This window comes from Arvicanthis niloticus, chromosome 1 (assembly GCF_011762505.2).
Source record: "Arvicanthis niloticus isolate mArvNil1 chromosome 1, mArvNil1.pat.X, whole genome shotgun sequence".
NCBI lineage: Eukaryota > Metazoa > Chordata > Mammalia > Rodentia > Muridae > Arvicanthis > Arvicanthis niloticus.
The window spans coordinates 84220124-84232242 of record NC_047658.1 but is presented as its reverse complement, the minus strand read 5'-3'; the positions used below and the strand labels follow the sequence as shown (position 1 = coordinate 84232242).

The 12119-nt window shown below is 45.3% G+C and overlaps 1 long non-coding RNA gene across 4 annotated transcripts in view; it reads right to left on the bottom strand.

Moving 5' to 3' along the window:
* LOC117699048 (uncharacterized) overlaps positions 1-12119 on the bottom strand; it is an 87833-nt gene that overhangs the window by 55127 nt on the left and 20587 nt on the right. For 2 of the 4 annotated variants that reach the window (XR_013112925.1, XR_004605146.2), the window contains 3 exons: positions 7471-7518; positions 6146-6248; positions 4129-4449 (listed from right to left, as the gene is read on the bottom strand). This is a non-coding gene — a long non-coding RNA (uncharacterized LOC117699048). Of the gene's footprint in view, positions 1-1232; positions 1940-4128; positions 4450-6145; positions 6249-7470; positions 7519-12119 lie in introns of those variants that run through there. The other 2 variants (XR_013112926.1, XR_013112927.1) reach the window with 2 other exon arrangements.

Here is a 12119-nt window from a genome sequence, read left to right as displayed (position 1 = left end):
AAAGTTGTAAACACAGACAGAAACAACCTCCGAACCATGTGCGGAAGCAAAGGCTCTAAGTCAAAGGACGGTTCTTCAGAGGTTTGGGCTGTGTCTGCTGGGATGGGGTTTGGTTTTGTTTTGCTTTTTTAATTTCTTTTTTTTCCTAAGGTTGAAAACAAGAGGAAGATCTTTGAGCTCAGGGAGGTCCAATTACAATGACATTTCTGAGCAGGGATACAACGGAGATCCATTTTGCAGGAACCCACTGAACTAGCTAATCAGATTTCCTTGGATAATTTGCTCCAAAGGTCAGCCACCCTCAAAAGCACCAGAGCCTCATTACCCAGTGAAACTGGCTGCACATGGGCTTGGGACTTGGAGCTCAGTAAGGAGGTGAATCTGGATTGTGTTAGCCCGAGTTCTGCTGCCTGGGGCTAAGTCTCATCTGTCTGCTCAGCCTCCAGACAGAACCACTCGCTGACAAAGCACCTGAATTCCAGGTCCGTCTCCGGGTGGGACTTACCCTTGTCCCAGGAACACTGGATCCCAGAGGGCCATCTCCAGGTGGAACTTACCCTTGTCCCAGGAACACTGGAGATGGTGATTCATCTAAACGTAAATGTTGCTTCTGAATCTCCAGAAACGATCTTGATGCTGATAAGGACAACCACGCCTACATAATATTCACCAAGCCCAGCTCTATCGAACCTCAGATACATATGTCCCAACCACTAAGGTGATGGATCGCAGTGAGGAACTGCCTCAGACTGGAGCATAAAGCAGCATGAGACTCAGTTGAATGTAAGACCCTAGGTTGGAGCCTGGATTAAGAAAATATGACAGCTGTAGAAAACCTAACATAATCCTGAGCTGTCTCTGTCTCTGCCAATAAAGCAAATGCTTCACAAGCGTGGGGAGCTGAGTTCAACCCCTAGCATCCAAGGGGAAACATAACCATGCCCAGAAATCAGAATCTGGAATCTCAATCTCTGTCTCTGTCTCTGTCTCTGTCTCTGTCTCTGTCTCTGTCTCTCCCTCTTTCTATCTCTATCTCCCCAAAGTTTGCTTCCTCCCCAGCAGGAAATGACAAGTCTCCTCCACTGGCTCCTGCTGCCGTGATGCTCCACCCAAGCATGGAGGCCAAGTGACCATAACCTTCGTAATTGTAAGCAAAATAACATTTTCTCCTATTAAAAAACAAACAATAAAGTCTATATTGGTTACAGTTAAGCAAAATTATTTACTCTGTAATAAACATATTTAGTAGTCTAAATTCAAACACCAGGTTCAGAGAAGAGGGCAAAGCCATGCATAAGTCTATTCAAAACTAAACTATTTGGGCTCCACCTATGAACAAGCCTGGTGCTCCTGCATTGCAGGGCAGCCACTCTGACTGGGGTGCGATGGAATTTCTTTTTTTCCCAATATTTATTCACTTTTTATCCAAATCGCACCCTGTCCTCCCAGTCCCCACCTCACACAGTTCCTCCCTCCAACCCTCTCCCCTTCTCCGAGGTCTCCCTGGGTACCAACCCACCCTGGTACATCAAGTCACTGCAGGACCAGGGACATCCTCTCCCACTGAGACCAGACAAGGCAGCCCAGCTAGTAGAACATATCGCACATACAGGCAACAGCTTTTGGGATAGGCCCCATTCCAGTTGTCAAGGACCCACATGAATACCAAGCTGTACATCTGCTATATATGAGCGGGGAGGCCTAGGTCCAACCTGTATGTGTTCTTTGGTTAGTGGTTCAGTCTCTGAGGGCCCTAACAGTCCAGGTTAGTTGATTCTCTTGGTCTTCATGTGGAGTTCCTATTCCCTTCTGGACTGCAATCCTTCCTCCTATTCTTCCATAAGAGTCCCCAAGCTCCATTCAGTGTTTGGCTGTGGGTGTCTGCATCTGTCTGCATCAGTTGGTGGGTGGAGCCTCTCAGAGGACAACATGTTCCTGTCTTCAAGCATAACATAACATCATTAATAGTGTCAGGTATTGGTGTTACTCATGGAATGGGTCTCAAGGTAGGCTGGTTATTGGTTGGCCATTCCCTCAGTCTCTGCTATATTCCCAGTCCCTGCATTTCTTGTAGACAGGATAAGTTTTGGGTTGAAAGTTTTGTGGGTGGCTTGGTATCCCTGTAGCTCCTCTGGGGTTCTTGCCTGGCCACAGGAGGTGGCCTCTTCAGTTTTCATGTCCCCAATGCTGTGAGTCACAGCTAAGGTCACCCACATTGATTCCTGGGTGTCTCCCTTCTCCCAGGTCTGTGTCTCTTCCTGGAAATATCCTCCACCTCTCCACCCCTGTCAGTTGCAGATTTCCATTCATTCTCATGGTCATCAGGCCATCCCTCTGTCCCTCCCCATACTCGGCCCCAACTCCCCCACTGCCCTCCCTATCCTCTCTCCCACCCAGTTTCTTTCCCCCATCTGCTTCCAGAACCATTCCATTCTCCCTTCCAAGTGCATGTTCTTTTATGTCTGGTTACCTCACTCAGGATGATATTATGAAGATCCATCCATTTGCCTGCAAAATCCATGATGTCTTTGCTTTTCATGGTGGAATAATATTCCATTGTCTAGATATGCCACATTATTTTTTATTCATTCTTCAATTGAGGGACCTCTGAGTTGTTTCCAGTTTCTGGCTATTACGAATAAAGCTGCTATAAACATAGTGGAGCACGTGTCCTCGTGATATGTTGTATTTCCCTGATGGCTAAGGTTGTTGGACATGTTACACTTATTTACTGACTGCTTTTAAACTTCATCTCTTGAAAGCCATCTGTTTGTTTTGTTTGCCCATTTCATGATCAGCTTATTTTTTTTCTTGTTTTTTTTTTTGGGGGGGGGGTGAGGGGGTTGGTTTGTTTGTTGTTTTGAGTTTTTTGTTTTTTAAGAGGGATTGTTTAATTTTTGAGCTCACCAAATATTCTAAACTTAGTCACTAATCAAATGTACAGTTGAAAAGATTTTCTTTGGGTAAAATACGCTAGATCTTTCATATAAACTGGGGACAAGAAAGCTATGACAAAGAAAGTGGGTGTCTCAGTGTTTGCTGAGGACTCCTGTCAACCTCCCACCCTGAGTTTATAATATAATAATGACAGCCACAAATAAAATGCCACTAGGGGCTAAGAGTTAGCTCAGTGGTTAAGAGCACTAACTGCTCTTCCAGAGGTCCTGAGTTCAATTCCCAGCAACCACATGGTGGCTCACAACCATCTGTAATGGGATCTGATGCTCTTTTCTGGTGTGTCTAAAGACAGCTGTAGTGTACTCACATACATAAAATAAATAAATAAATCTAAGAAAGAGAGAGAGAGAGAGAGAGAGAGAGAGAGAGAGAGAGAGAGAGAGAGAGAAAATGCCACTAGCTGGTCTCAGAAGTCTGCAAGACCTGTGGTCCTCACTCTCTGACCCTTCCTGTCTACAGTGAGTAGCTTCTGAATAGAAATTTGCAGAATTGTCCACTGGGAATCAGGCATCACCCTGGACAATGGAGACCCTATATCACTTCCTTCTTGGGGTGGGCTTGGGAAACAAGCAGATGAGGGTCTGAGCTGCACTGGAAAGAAGAATGGGTGGTAGTTGGAACAATCAATCAATCAATCAATCAATCAATGGAAGAAGCTTCCAGAGAGGGGACTCTGCCAATGGGTGGTAGTTGGAACAATCAATCAATCAATCAATCAATCAATAAATGGAAGAAGCTTCCAGAGAGGGGACTCTGCTTACGAAGGCATCTAAATCACAGTTAGAAGCATGCAAAAAAACGGAGCAAAATTGGAGTGGAGGTATTAGGAAGAGCTACAGTGTGAACCCCTAAGGAATTTAACTTTAGTCTAAGGCAGTAAAAACTTTTCTTTAAAAAAACAATTATTAATTATCTGAGAATTTCATACATTGTATTTTGATCAGAGTCACCCATCCCTCAGCTCCTCCAAATACAGCCCCAACCCAAGCAACTTAGTATCCTCATGCTTTAATATTTTTATTAAATTATCTTACTTATTTACATTAAAAATGTTGCTTCCCTTCCTGGTCCCCCCTTCACGAGTTCTTCACCCTATTCGCCCTCCCCTTCGCCTCTGAGAGGTGCTTCCCTACCCTCCCACCCCTACCTCACCTTCCCAAGTATCCCCCTTCCCCAGGACAGCAAGTCTCTACAGGAGTAGGGGCATCCTCCCCTACTGAGGCCAGACAAGGCAGTCCTCTGCTACATGTGTGCCAGAAACCAAGAACCAGCCCATGGTTCTTTGGTTCGTGGATTAGCTCTGGGAGCTCTGAGGGATCCCTGTTAGTCGATACTGTTGTTCTTCCTATGGTGTTGCCATTCCCTTCAGTTCATTCAATCCTTCTCCTAACTCTTCTACTGGGGTCCTCAACCTCAGTCCAATGGTTTCCTGTAAGTACCTACCTCTGTCTCAGTCAGCTGCTGGTCAGCCCCTCAGAGGACAGCTCCTGTCTGCAAGCACAAAATGGCATCAGCGACTTAGTAGACCTGCAGCCAGGTCTGCACAGTTCAAGTCACTCACAGTAACAAAGTCTTCCATATTCCTACCAGGATGGCTCATTAAGCCTGACTTTAAAGCATTCCACAGCTGTCCAAATCCAAAGTCCCAAAATCCACATTCTTCCAAACAAAAGCATGATCAGGCTGATCACAGCAATATCCTAGTCCCTGGTACCAGCTTCTGGTTTACTCAGGGTTTTACTGCTGTGAACAGACATCATGACCAAGGCAAGTCTTATAAAGGACAACACTTAATTGGGCTGGCTCACAGGTTCAGAGGTTCAGTCCATTATCATCAAAGTGAGAGCAAGGCAGCACCTAGGCAGGCATGACACAGGCAGAGCTGAGAATTCTACATCTTCATCAGAAGGCTGTTAGCCGAATACTGGCTTCTAGGCAGCTAGCTAGCACAAGGGTATTAAAGCCCACACCCACTGACACACTTACTCCAACAAGGCCACACTTCCTAATAGTGCCACTTCGTGCCCCAAGCACATACAAACTATCACAATTAGTAATAGAGTTGGGGTTTGGTGCCTACCCAAGTTGGGTCGGTCTCTGGATGGTCTTTCCTTTAGTCTCTGCTCCATTTTTGTCCCTGCACTTCTTTTAGACAGGAACAATTCTGGGTCAAAATTTTTGAAGGTAGGTGGGTGGCCCCATCCCTCCAGGGGCCCTGTATATCTACTGGAGGTGATCTCAAAGGACACACATGGTATGTGCTCATGGATAAGTGGATCTTAGCCAAAAAGTACAGAATACCCATGATACAACTCACAGACTGTATGAAGTGTAACATGAAGGAAGGTCCAGGTGAGAATGTTTCAATCTCACTTAGAAGGGAGAAGAAAATAATCACAGGAGGCAGAGGGAAGGAGGAACCTGGGTGGGAGAGGGGAGCTGGAAGGGGTAGCATCAGGTATAGGGGCAGGAGAGAAGCCCAGAGGGCTGGGAGAATGAATTATGCAGCTTCAGAAGTTGGGGGTGGGGGGAGCCTCTAGAAAGTCCCAGAGACCTTAGATAGGAGAGGCTCCCAGGACTCAGTGGGGATGACCTGATGCCCAACAGCATTCTCAGTTTTTTAAAACAACATCAAAATCAATGTGTGCTGCAATGGGGAGCTTTAAGCAAACATTTTAGAAAGACTCAATGGAGAGCAGTAAGTTGAGGGCAAAGCCCATAATCCAGGCCAGAGATGTAAATAGCCTGTTTAGAGGCAATGGGATGGAAGATTTCTCCCAGGATGCTATGGGGATGCTGTCAGAGACAGGAGCCTAACAGGCTACTGATCCCCTAAGGTTTAAGCTTCCACTTTCCAGTTGGAAGATTTCCCCTGCTCCAAGTCCCTGCCAAGGCTCGTGTACCTTTGTCTTCAAGCCTCTGGCTCTGTGTTACACTGTATCTCAACATACACTGCATCTCAGCTTGCAAATACAACAGAGAATTGTACATACTTAATAAGGTTAATATAGTCATCATGATAGGATCACTTTCTGCATCTAGGCATCATGCTAGCCTTTAACTCTCAAAGGAAGATGGAGTTACCTCCATACATAGAAAGCTGAGACTCCGGGTATTTAAAGAGCCTCAGTATTCAACTTTCAAAGAGGGAAGGGGAGGATACAGATTCAAAGATTCTCAACTCTACCTTTCCTTCCTTTGGTACCTCATGGTCACTCTCGCTTTCAATCTCTCTTTGCTCATTTTCCACAGGTCTTCCTCTTCCTTGGAATCCAACATAAACTCATATTCTGGATCAGAGTGACATATGATCAGCTACACACATTTTTTAAAATGTCTCAACCTGAAAGAACATGGTTTCAAGTTTCTCTCCCAAGGGACTCAGTGGGACAAAGTTACTCTATTGTGTAAAATCGGATTAGAGAGTCCTGAAAAAATAGAGATAGATATAAGGAAGTATGAATGGGTAAATGTATATTTGTGGTGGATGGATGGACAGATGAACAGATGGAGGTAGAGAGTGTGAATAAATAAGATGAATGGATGAGTGGATGGATGAGTGAGTGAGTGGGTAAATGAGTGGATGAGTGGGTGGCTGTGTAAATGGGTGGATGGATAGACAGATGGATGGATGTGTGGGTGGATGAGTGGATGGATGGGTGAGTGAGTGGGTAAATGAGTGGATGAGTGGGTGGCTGTGTGAATGGGTGGATGGATGGATAGATGAATGGATAATGGATGGATGTGTGGGTGGGTGAGTGGATGGATGAGTGGGTGGCTGGGTGAGTGGGTGAATGATGGGTGAAAGGACTAGTAGATATGTGTGTTGATGTGTCTGTCAATGAGTGGATACATGGATGAATAGATGGATAATATGTATTTACAAGTATATAACATTTCTATGCTTTGTTCTTGGCAAAGGACAGAGAAGTGATAAAAAGCATAAGGCATTTCTAAAGGACAACACAGTTCAGATGAAAGCCTCAATCGGTGGCTGCCATTCTAGGGAGAAAACAGTCCCTGAGACAGGAGTAGAAGTGAAAACTAATACCACACAAAGCCGTACATTTTAAAGCTTGAGCTACATGCAAATATCTACTTTAAAAACAAATAGTGACACAAACTGATTCTTAAATGCCTTCGTTATACAGATATATGAATGGATGGGTGAAGATATGAGTGAATAAATTCTAAAACTAGTCAATTTTTAAATAAGTAAATAAGTTTTAAGTGTTAAAAAATTTATGGTTCCCATTGATCATCTTTTCAATCTTGGCAGCAACTTCCATCGGTCTGCCTGGAGATTTAATGCAACATGCAACCAACTTAGTGCATAATCAATTACAGCATTTGGTTCTTCAAGTCAACCGTGCCAATAACGCTGTTTTTCAAAACCAACTCAACATCAAGGTTGGCTCCCAACAGTCATCTCAAGGATCTCTCTACAGGAGCTCGTAGCAGGTCATGTGACATCCATCAAGAGCAGAGAGAAATAAATGTTTGCTTACTCACCTGTGTTTGGTTCTGTTTCTCACTCTTACACAGTTCAGGACTTCCTACCTAGTGAAAGGGGAGGAGAGGGAAAAAGGAAGGGAGGGAAGGAAGGAAGGAAGGAAGGAAGGAAGGAAGGAAGGAAGGAAGGAAAGAAGGAGGGAAGAAAGGAGGGAAGAAGGGAGGGAGGGAGAGAGGGAAGGAGGGAGGGAAAGAGGGAAGGAGGGAGGGAAAGAAAGAAATAAGGACCACACTGGACTGGGTCTTCTTACACCAGTTAACTTAATTGAAACAATTTTGCAGACATGCCCCTAAAGGTCAAGCCAACGCAGACAATCCCTCATAATCCTCCCACACTCTACCCAGCTGAGTCTAGGCTGTGTCAGTTGACAGCTGAAGCTAACTATCCCAGTGGGAGTGAGGGGAACATAACAAGGAAGGGGCAGTTATAGAAAGGGGGTGTTGACAGAGGTAGGAGTTAAGAGAGGTTGAGGTGAGAGTACTCTGAATGTATTATGTATATATGTGAAATTCAATTTGGATAATTTCTTTAAAAGCATCTTCTTCTAGGTTCCCTTCTAGAATTTGATGAAACACTCTGACCAAAAGCAACTTAGGGAAAGAAAGGTTTTGTTTGGTTTATCAGACCCCACAGGTCAGTCTGATCTAGATAATTCCTCAGTAGAGGCTTTTCTCTCAGTTGACTATGCTATGTCAAGTTAACAAAGCTAACAGGACACATTTCTAGAAAGAAGTGGTGAGAATGAATTCTAGTCCATAAAAGGTGCATCGCTTTCCTTTGTGTTGATATGGAAACAAAGGGGGAAGCTCTAATGCTTAGGTTGTCAAGTCCTAAGGAGTTGTCCGGATTCCATGTCCTAAGAGGTAAAATCCACTCACATGAAAGTGTAGGTTTCCCAGTGACAGCTGCTCTAAGTGTTTTCTATTCTAATCCAATACATAAATCACTATCCAAAAAAAGTCAGAAGCTACGTGTGAATACCCATCACCTTCGGTAAGAACCACGCTGTCTGCGTGAGGTGAAGCTGGCTCCAGGTGAGCCATCTTCCGTTCTTTCCCTTACGCTGAGATGGTGCTGTGGGCCTATCAGAGGCACGAAAAATCACCTCCTTTTTTAAATCTGTGAGGCACAAGTCACAGTTCTATTCCTTCGGGGACTGTTTGTAAATAACACATGTCTCATCAAACAAAATGAAAACAAAAACAAGTGTTTAAGCAGCAATAGCTCAATAGCGCCATCTTCTGGTGAGTCTTGTCCCATACCACAAGTGTTCATGGACCCCACCCTTGTACTCTTGTTTATCTGAGTGCAGTCTGGCTCTGGATCAGAGCATCCTATAAGCTGGAGCAATAACAGGAGGCATCTGTAAATAGGGGGAAATTGGGGTGGCCCTAATACCCAAGCACCAAGGAGCATGAGTTATAACAAGCATACATGGTCCTATTAGAACGTGAGGCTGGAAAAACAGGCTCAGCTGCTAAACCACTCTCCTCAGCCACGATAGGTCTTTATGACAGGTCAGAGCATCTCAGTGCCCCCTCTAGATTGACATCATGCGTGCGCACATGCACAGACACATACACACACACACACACACACACAGACACACACGCACATGCACATGTCAGTTCATCCCTTCTGAGACAGCCACCGCAGCCATCTCCACTTTGCAGATCAAAGCAGCGAGGTTCCAACAGGTCACATTGCTTCTCGGAAGTGACAAAGCCAAGAAGTGGTACAGGCAGGATTTGAACTAAAGCCTCAAGAGTCCATACCATGCCACTGCTCTTCACAAGGATGTCAGAAGCAAAACTCTGCCTCTATTTGTGACAAAAAGCGGTAGTCACATGTGAAACTGAAATGCCTATGTAACCAGCAACCATTCCACATAAAGAAGAGGTCTCTCCAAAAATTCTCCAGCTGTGTGCCCCTGCCCTACTGTTGTCTAACTCTGGGATAAACTACCATGACCAAGAGCATCGTGGGAAAGAAAGGTCTTACTTGGCTATGGTCCCCCATCACAGTCTACTGTGAAGGAGGTTTTCAAAGGAACTCAAGCAGGAGCCTGGAGGCAGGAGCTAAAGCAGAGTCGACAGCAGAACGCTGCCTACAGACTTGCTCCTTCTGGCTTGTTGAGCCTTCAACCCAGGACCACCTGTCCAGGGTGGCACTGCCTGCAGTGGGCTGGGCCTTCTCATGTCAATCATCAGTCAAGAAAATGTCCCACAGACTTACCTATCTGATAGACATCTTCTCAGCAGAGGTTCCCTCTTCCCAGATGACACTAACTTGTGCCAAACTGACAAAAAATTATCCAGGACAGGCCCTCTTGTCACCTGGCCAGCTGATTGTCATGTATTTGAGTGACTGGACAACAGATGTGGTAAAAATGGGGAAGTTCTGCAGGTAATATTCTTCTCTTTTGTGTGTGTATATACATGTATGCATGTGTGTGTGCACAGGTGTATACATATGTGCAGGTACTCATGCATGTTTGTGCACATAGAGGTCAGAGGTCAGCTTCAGTGTTGTTCCTCAGGACACATGCCAGTTTGTTTTCAGAACCAGGGTCACTCACTGACTGGAGCTCATTTAGTAGGTTAATCAGGCTGGCCAGTGAATCCTGGGATCTGCCTGTTTCTGCCTCCCCATTGCTGGGATTACAAGTGTGTGCACCACCATACTTTTTACATAGCACTGTGCATTCTGTGGATTCTGGAGATCAAAGTCAGGTCCTCCCACTTTCATGACAAACACTTTGCCAAATGAGCCATCTCCCATAATGATAGAGATTTTTTCAAGTAGAGGCATGCCCAACTAACTGGTAAAAACACTACTTCCTGCTCTTTCTGGGTGATATAAGCCTTTCAGTCAGTGAATAGACCTAAGAAGCACTGTCTCCCCAGTGCGGATGGGAGGCCTCCAGCAGCTACACAGCCTCCCCAGTGTGGGTGGGAGGCCTCGCTGCAGCAACTGTAGGAGGAAGCAACATAGGGTAGATTTGCTGCCTGAACTGGGGCAACCACTTCCCCAGCCCTTAGACACCAACGCTTCTGGGTCTTGAAGAGCTGGTAGGACCTCTGCTTTCCCAGGTCTCGGGCCTGCAGGTGGCAGATTTCAGTATTTCTCAGTCTCAACAATTACACAAGACGACACACACACTCATACACATGTACGTAAATACATGCATATATGTATGTGAAAACATGTATATATACACATACATACACATGTGTATGAACACATGTATTATGCATAAAACCTAAATACACTCAACTACATATACTCACACACATGCCCATATATCCAAATGTATAAATACTGAAACATACACACACACACACACACACACACACACACACATATATACATACACACTCAGGTATGTGTACATGCATGCATACACCTACACACATACATGCATGCATTCACCCACATACACATACATTTATACATATGTAAACACATACATAAGCAACCCCTTTTTTCTGTATCTCTAAAGACCTTAAGTAGGCTTGAGAAGCCTGGAGTCCAGGCCCTAGCATGAGCACTGAGCAAAATTGATTTCCACATTTCTGACATTTGCAGGTCTCCTTACTAACCACAAAACTGAATCACTTTTAAATGCAGGCCACCACAGGTCACAGAGATGCAAGGAGAACAGTGTGGCAAGGAGATGCCCAGACCAACCTCTAAGCTGACACTTTCCTGTAGTTGCAGTTATGGATTGGCCCCTGTTATGTTACATGTTATATGTTATAGCTTGGCTCTCCAGATGGCAGCACTATTTGAGGAAGTTCTGGAAACTTTAGGAGGTGGAGCCTAGTGCAAGGACATAGATCTCTGGGGGATGTCCTTGGAGTATATTATCCCTGCTTCCCATCCCTCAATCCTCTCCATGTGTCTGTCTCTGCCCCCATCTGTCTCTCTCTGTGTCTCTCTATGTGTGTCTGTGTCTCTGTGTCTCTCTCTATCTCTGTCTCTGTCTCTGTCTCTGTCTCTGTCTCTCTCTCTCTCTCTCTCTCTCTCTCTCTCTCTCTCTGCTTCCTGATTACTAGGAAGTAAACAGTTCTCCTATCCCACAGATGCCCGCTGCCATCAGTGTCCTGCTCAGGTTTCTAGGGCCAGACAGACATGGACTGAACCCTTTGAAACCCTGAGCCAAGTAAATCCTTGCTCCCTTGAGCTGTTTCTGTCAAGCATTTTGTCACCAACAAGAAAGGTAACTAACATAGTCGCCATTACTAAGGTTTACTCCACTGAGACGCATCCCAGGCCCAGCAGCTGTCAGCCATGCTGAGCTGAGAGACCCGAGCTCATCCTAGAAGCCAGCAGAGACTCCAAGGCAAGGCGGCTATCTAAGTGACCCTTCCATCCCCGCCCCTATGTCTCCAGCAGACAACAGCGACTGCCTAAGTGAGGGTTTGATCAATGGAGACTGAGCTGATTTTGATAAAGGGCTGTGGTTTCCGCAAATCACCCAGTGCTCGTGGATAGTGAAGATGAATCTGTACAAATGCAGGAGCAAAAGGGGAGGGGGAGAAAACTCAAGTCGGTTTCGGTTTTGATGATTACTTTCTCCAGACCGAAGAGTCACCAGTTTAACTGATGTACATTAGACAGGGATACAGACCCAGAAATATCACCC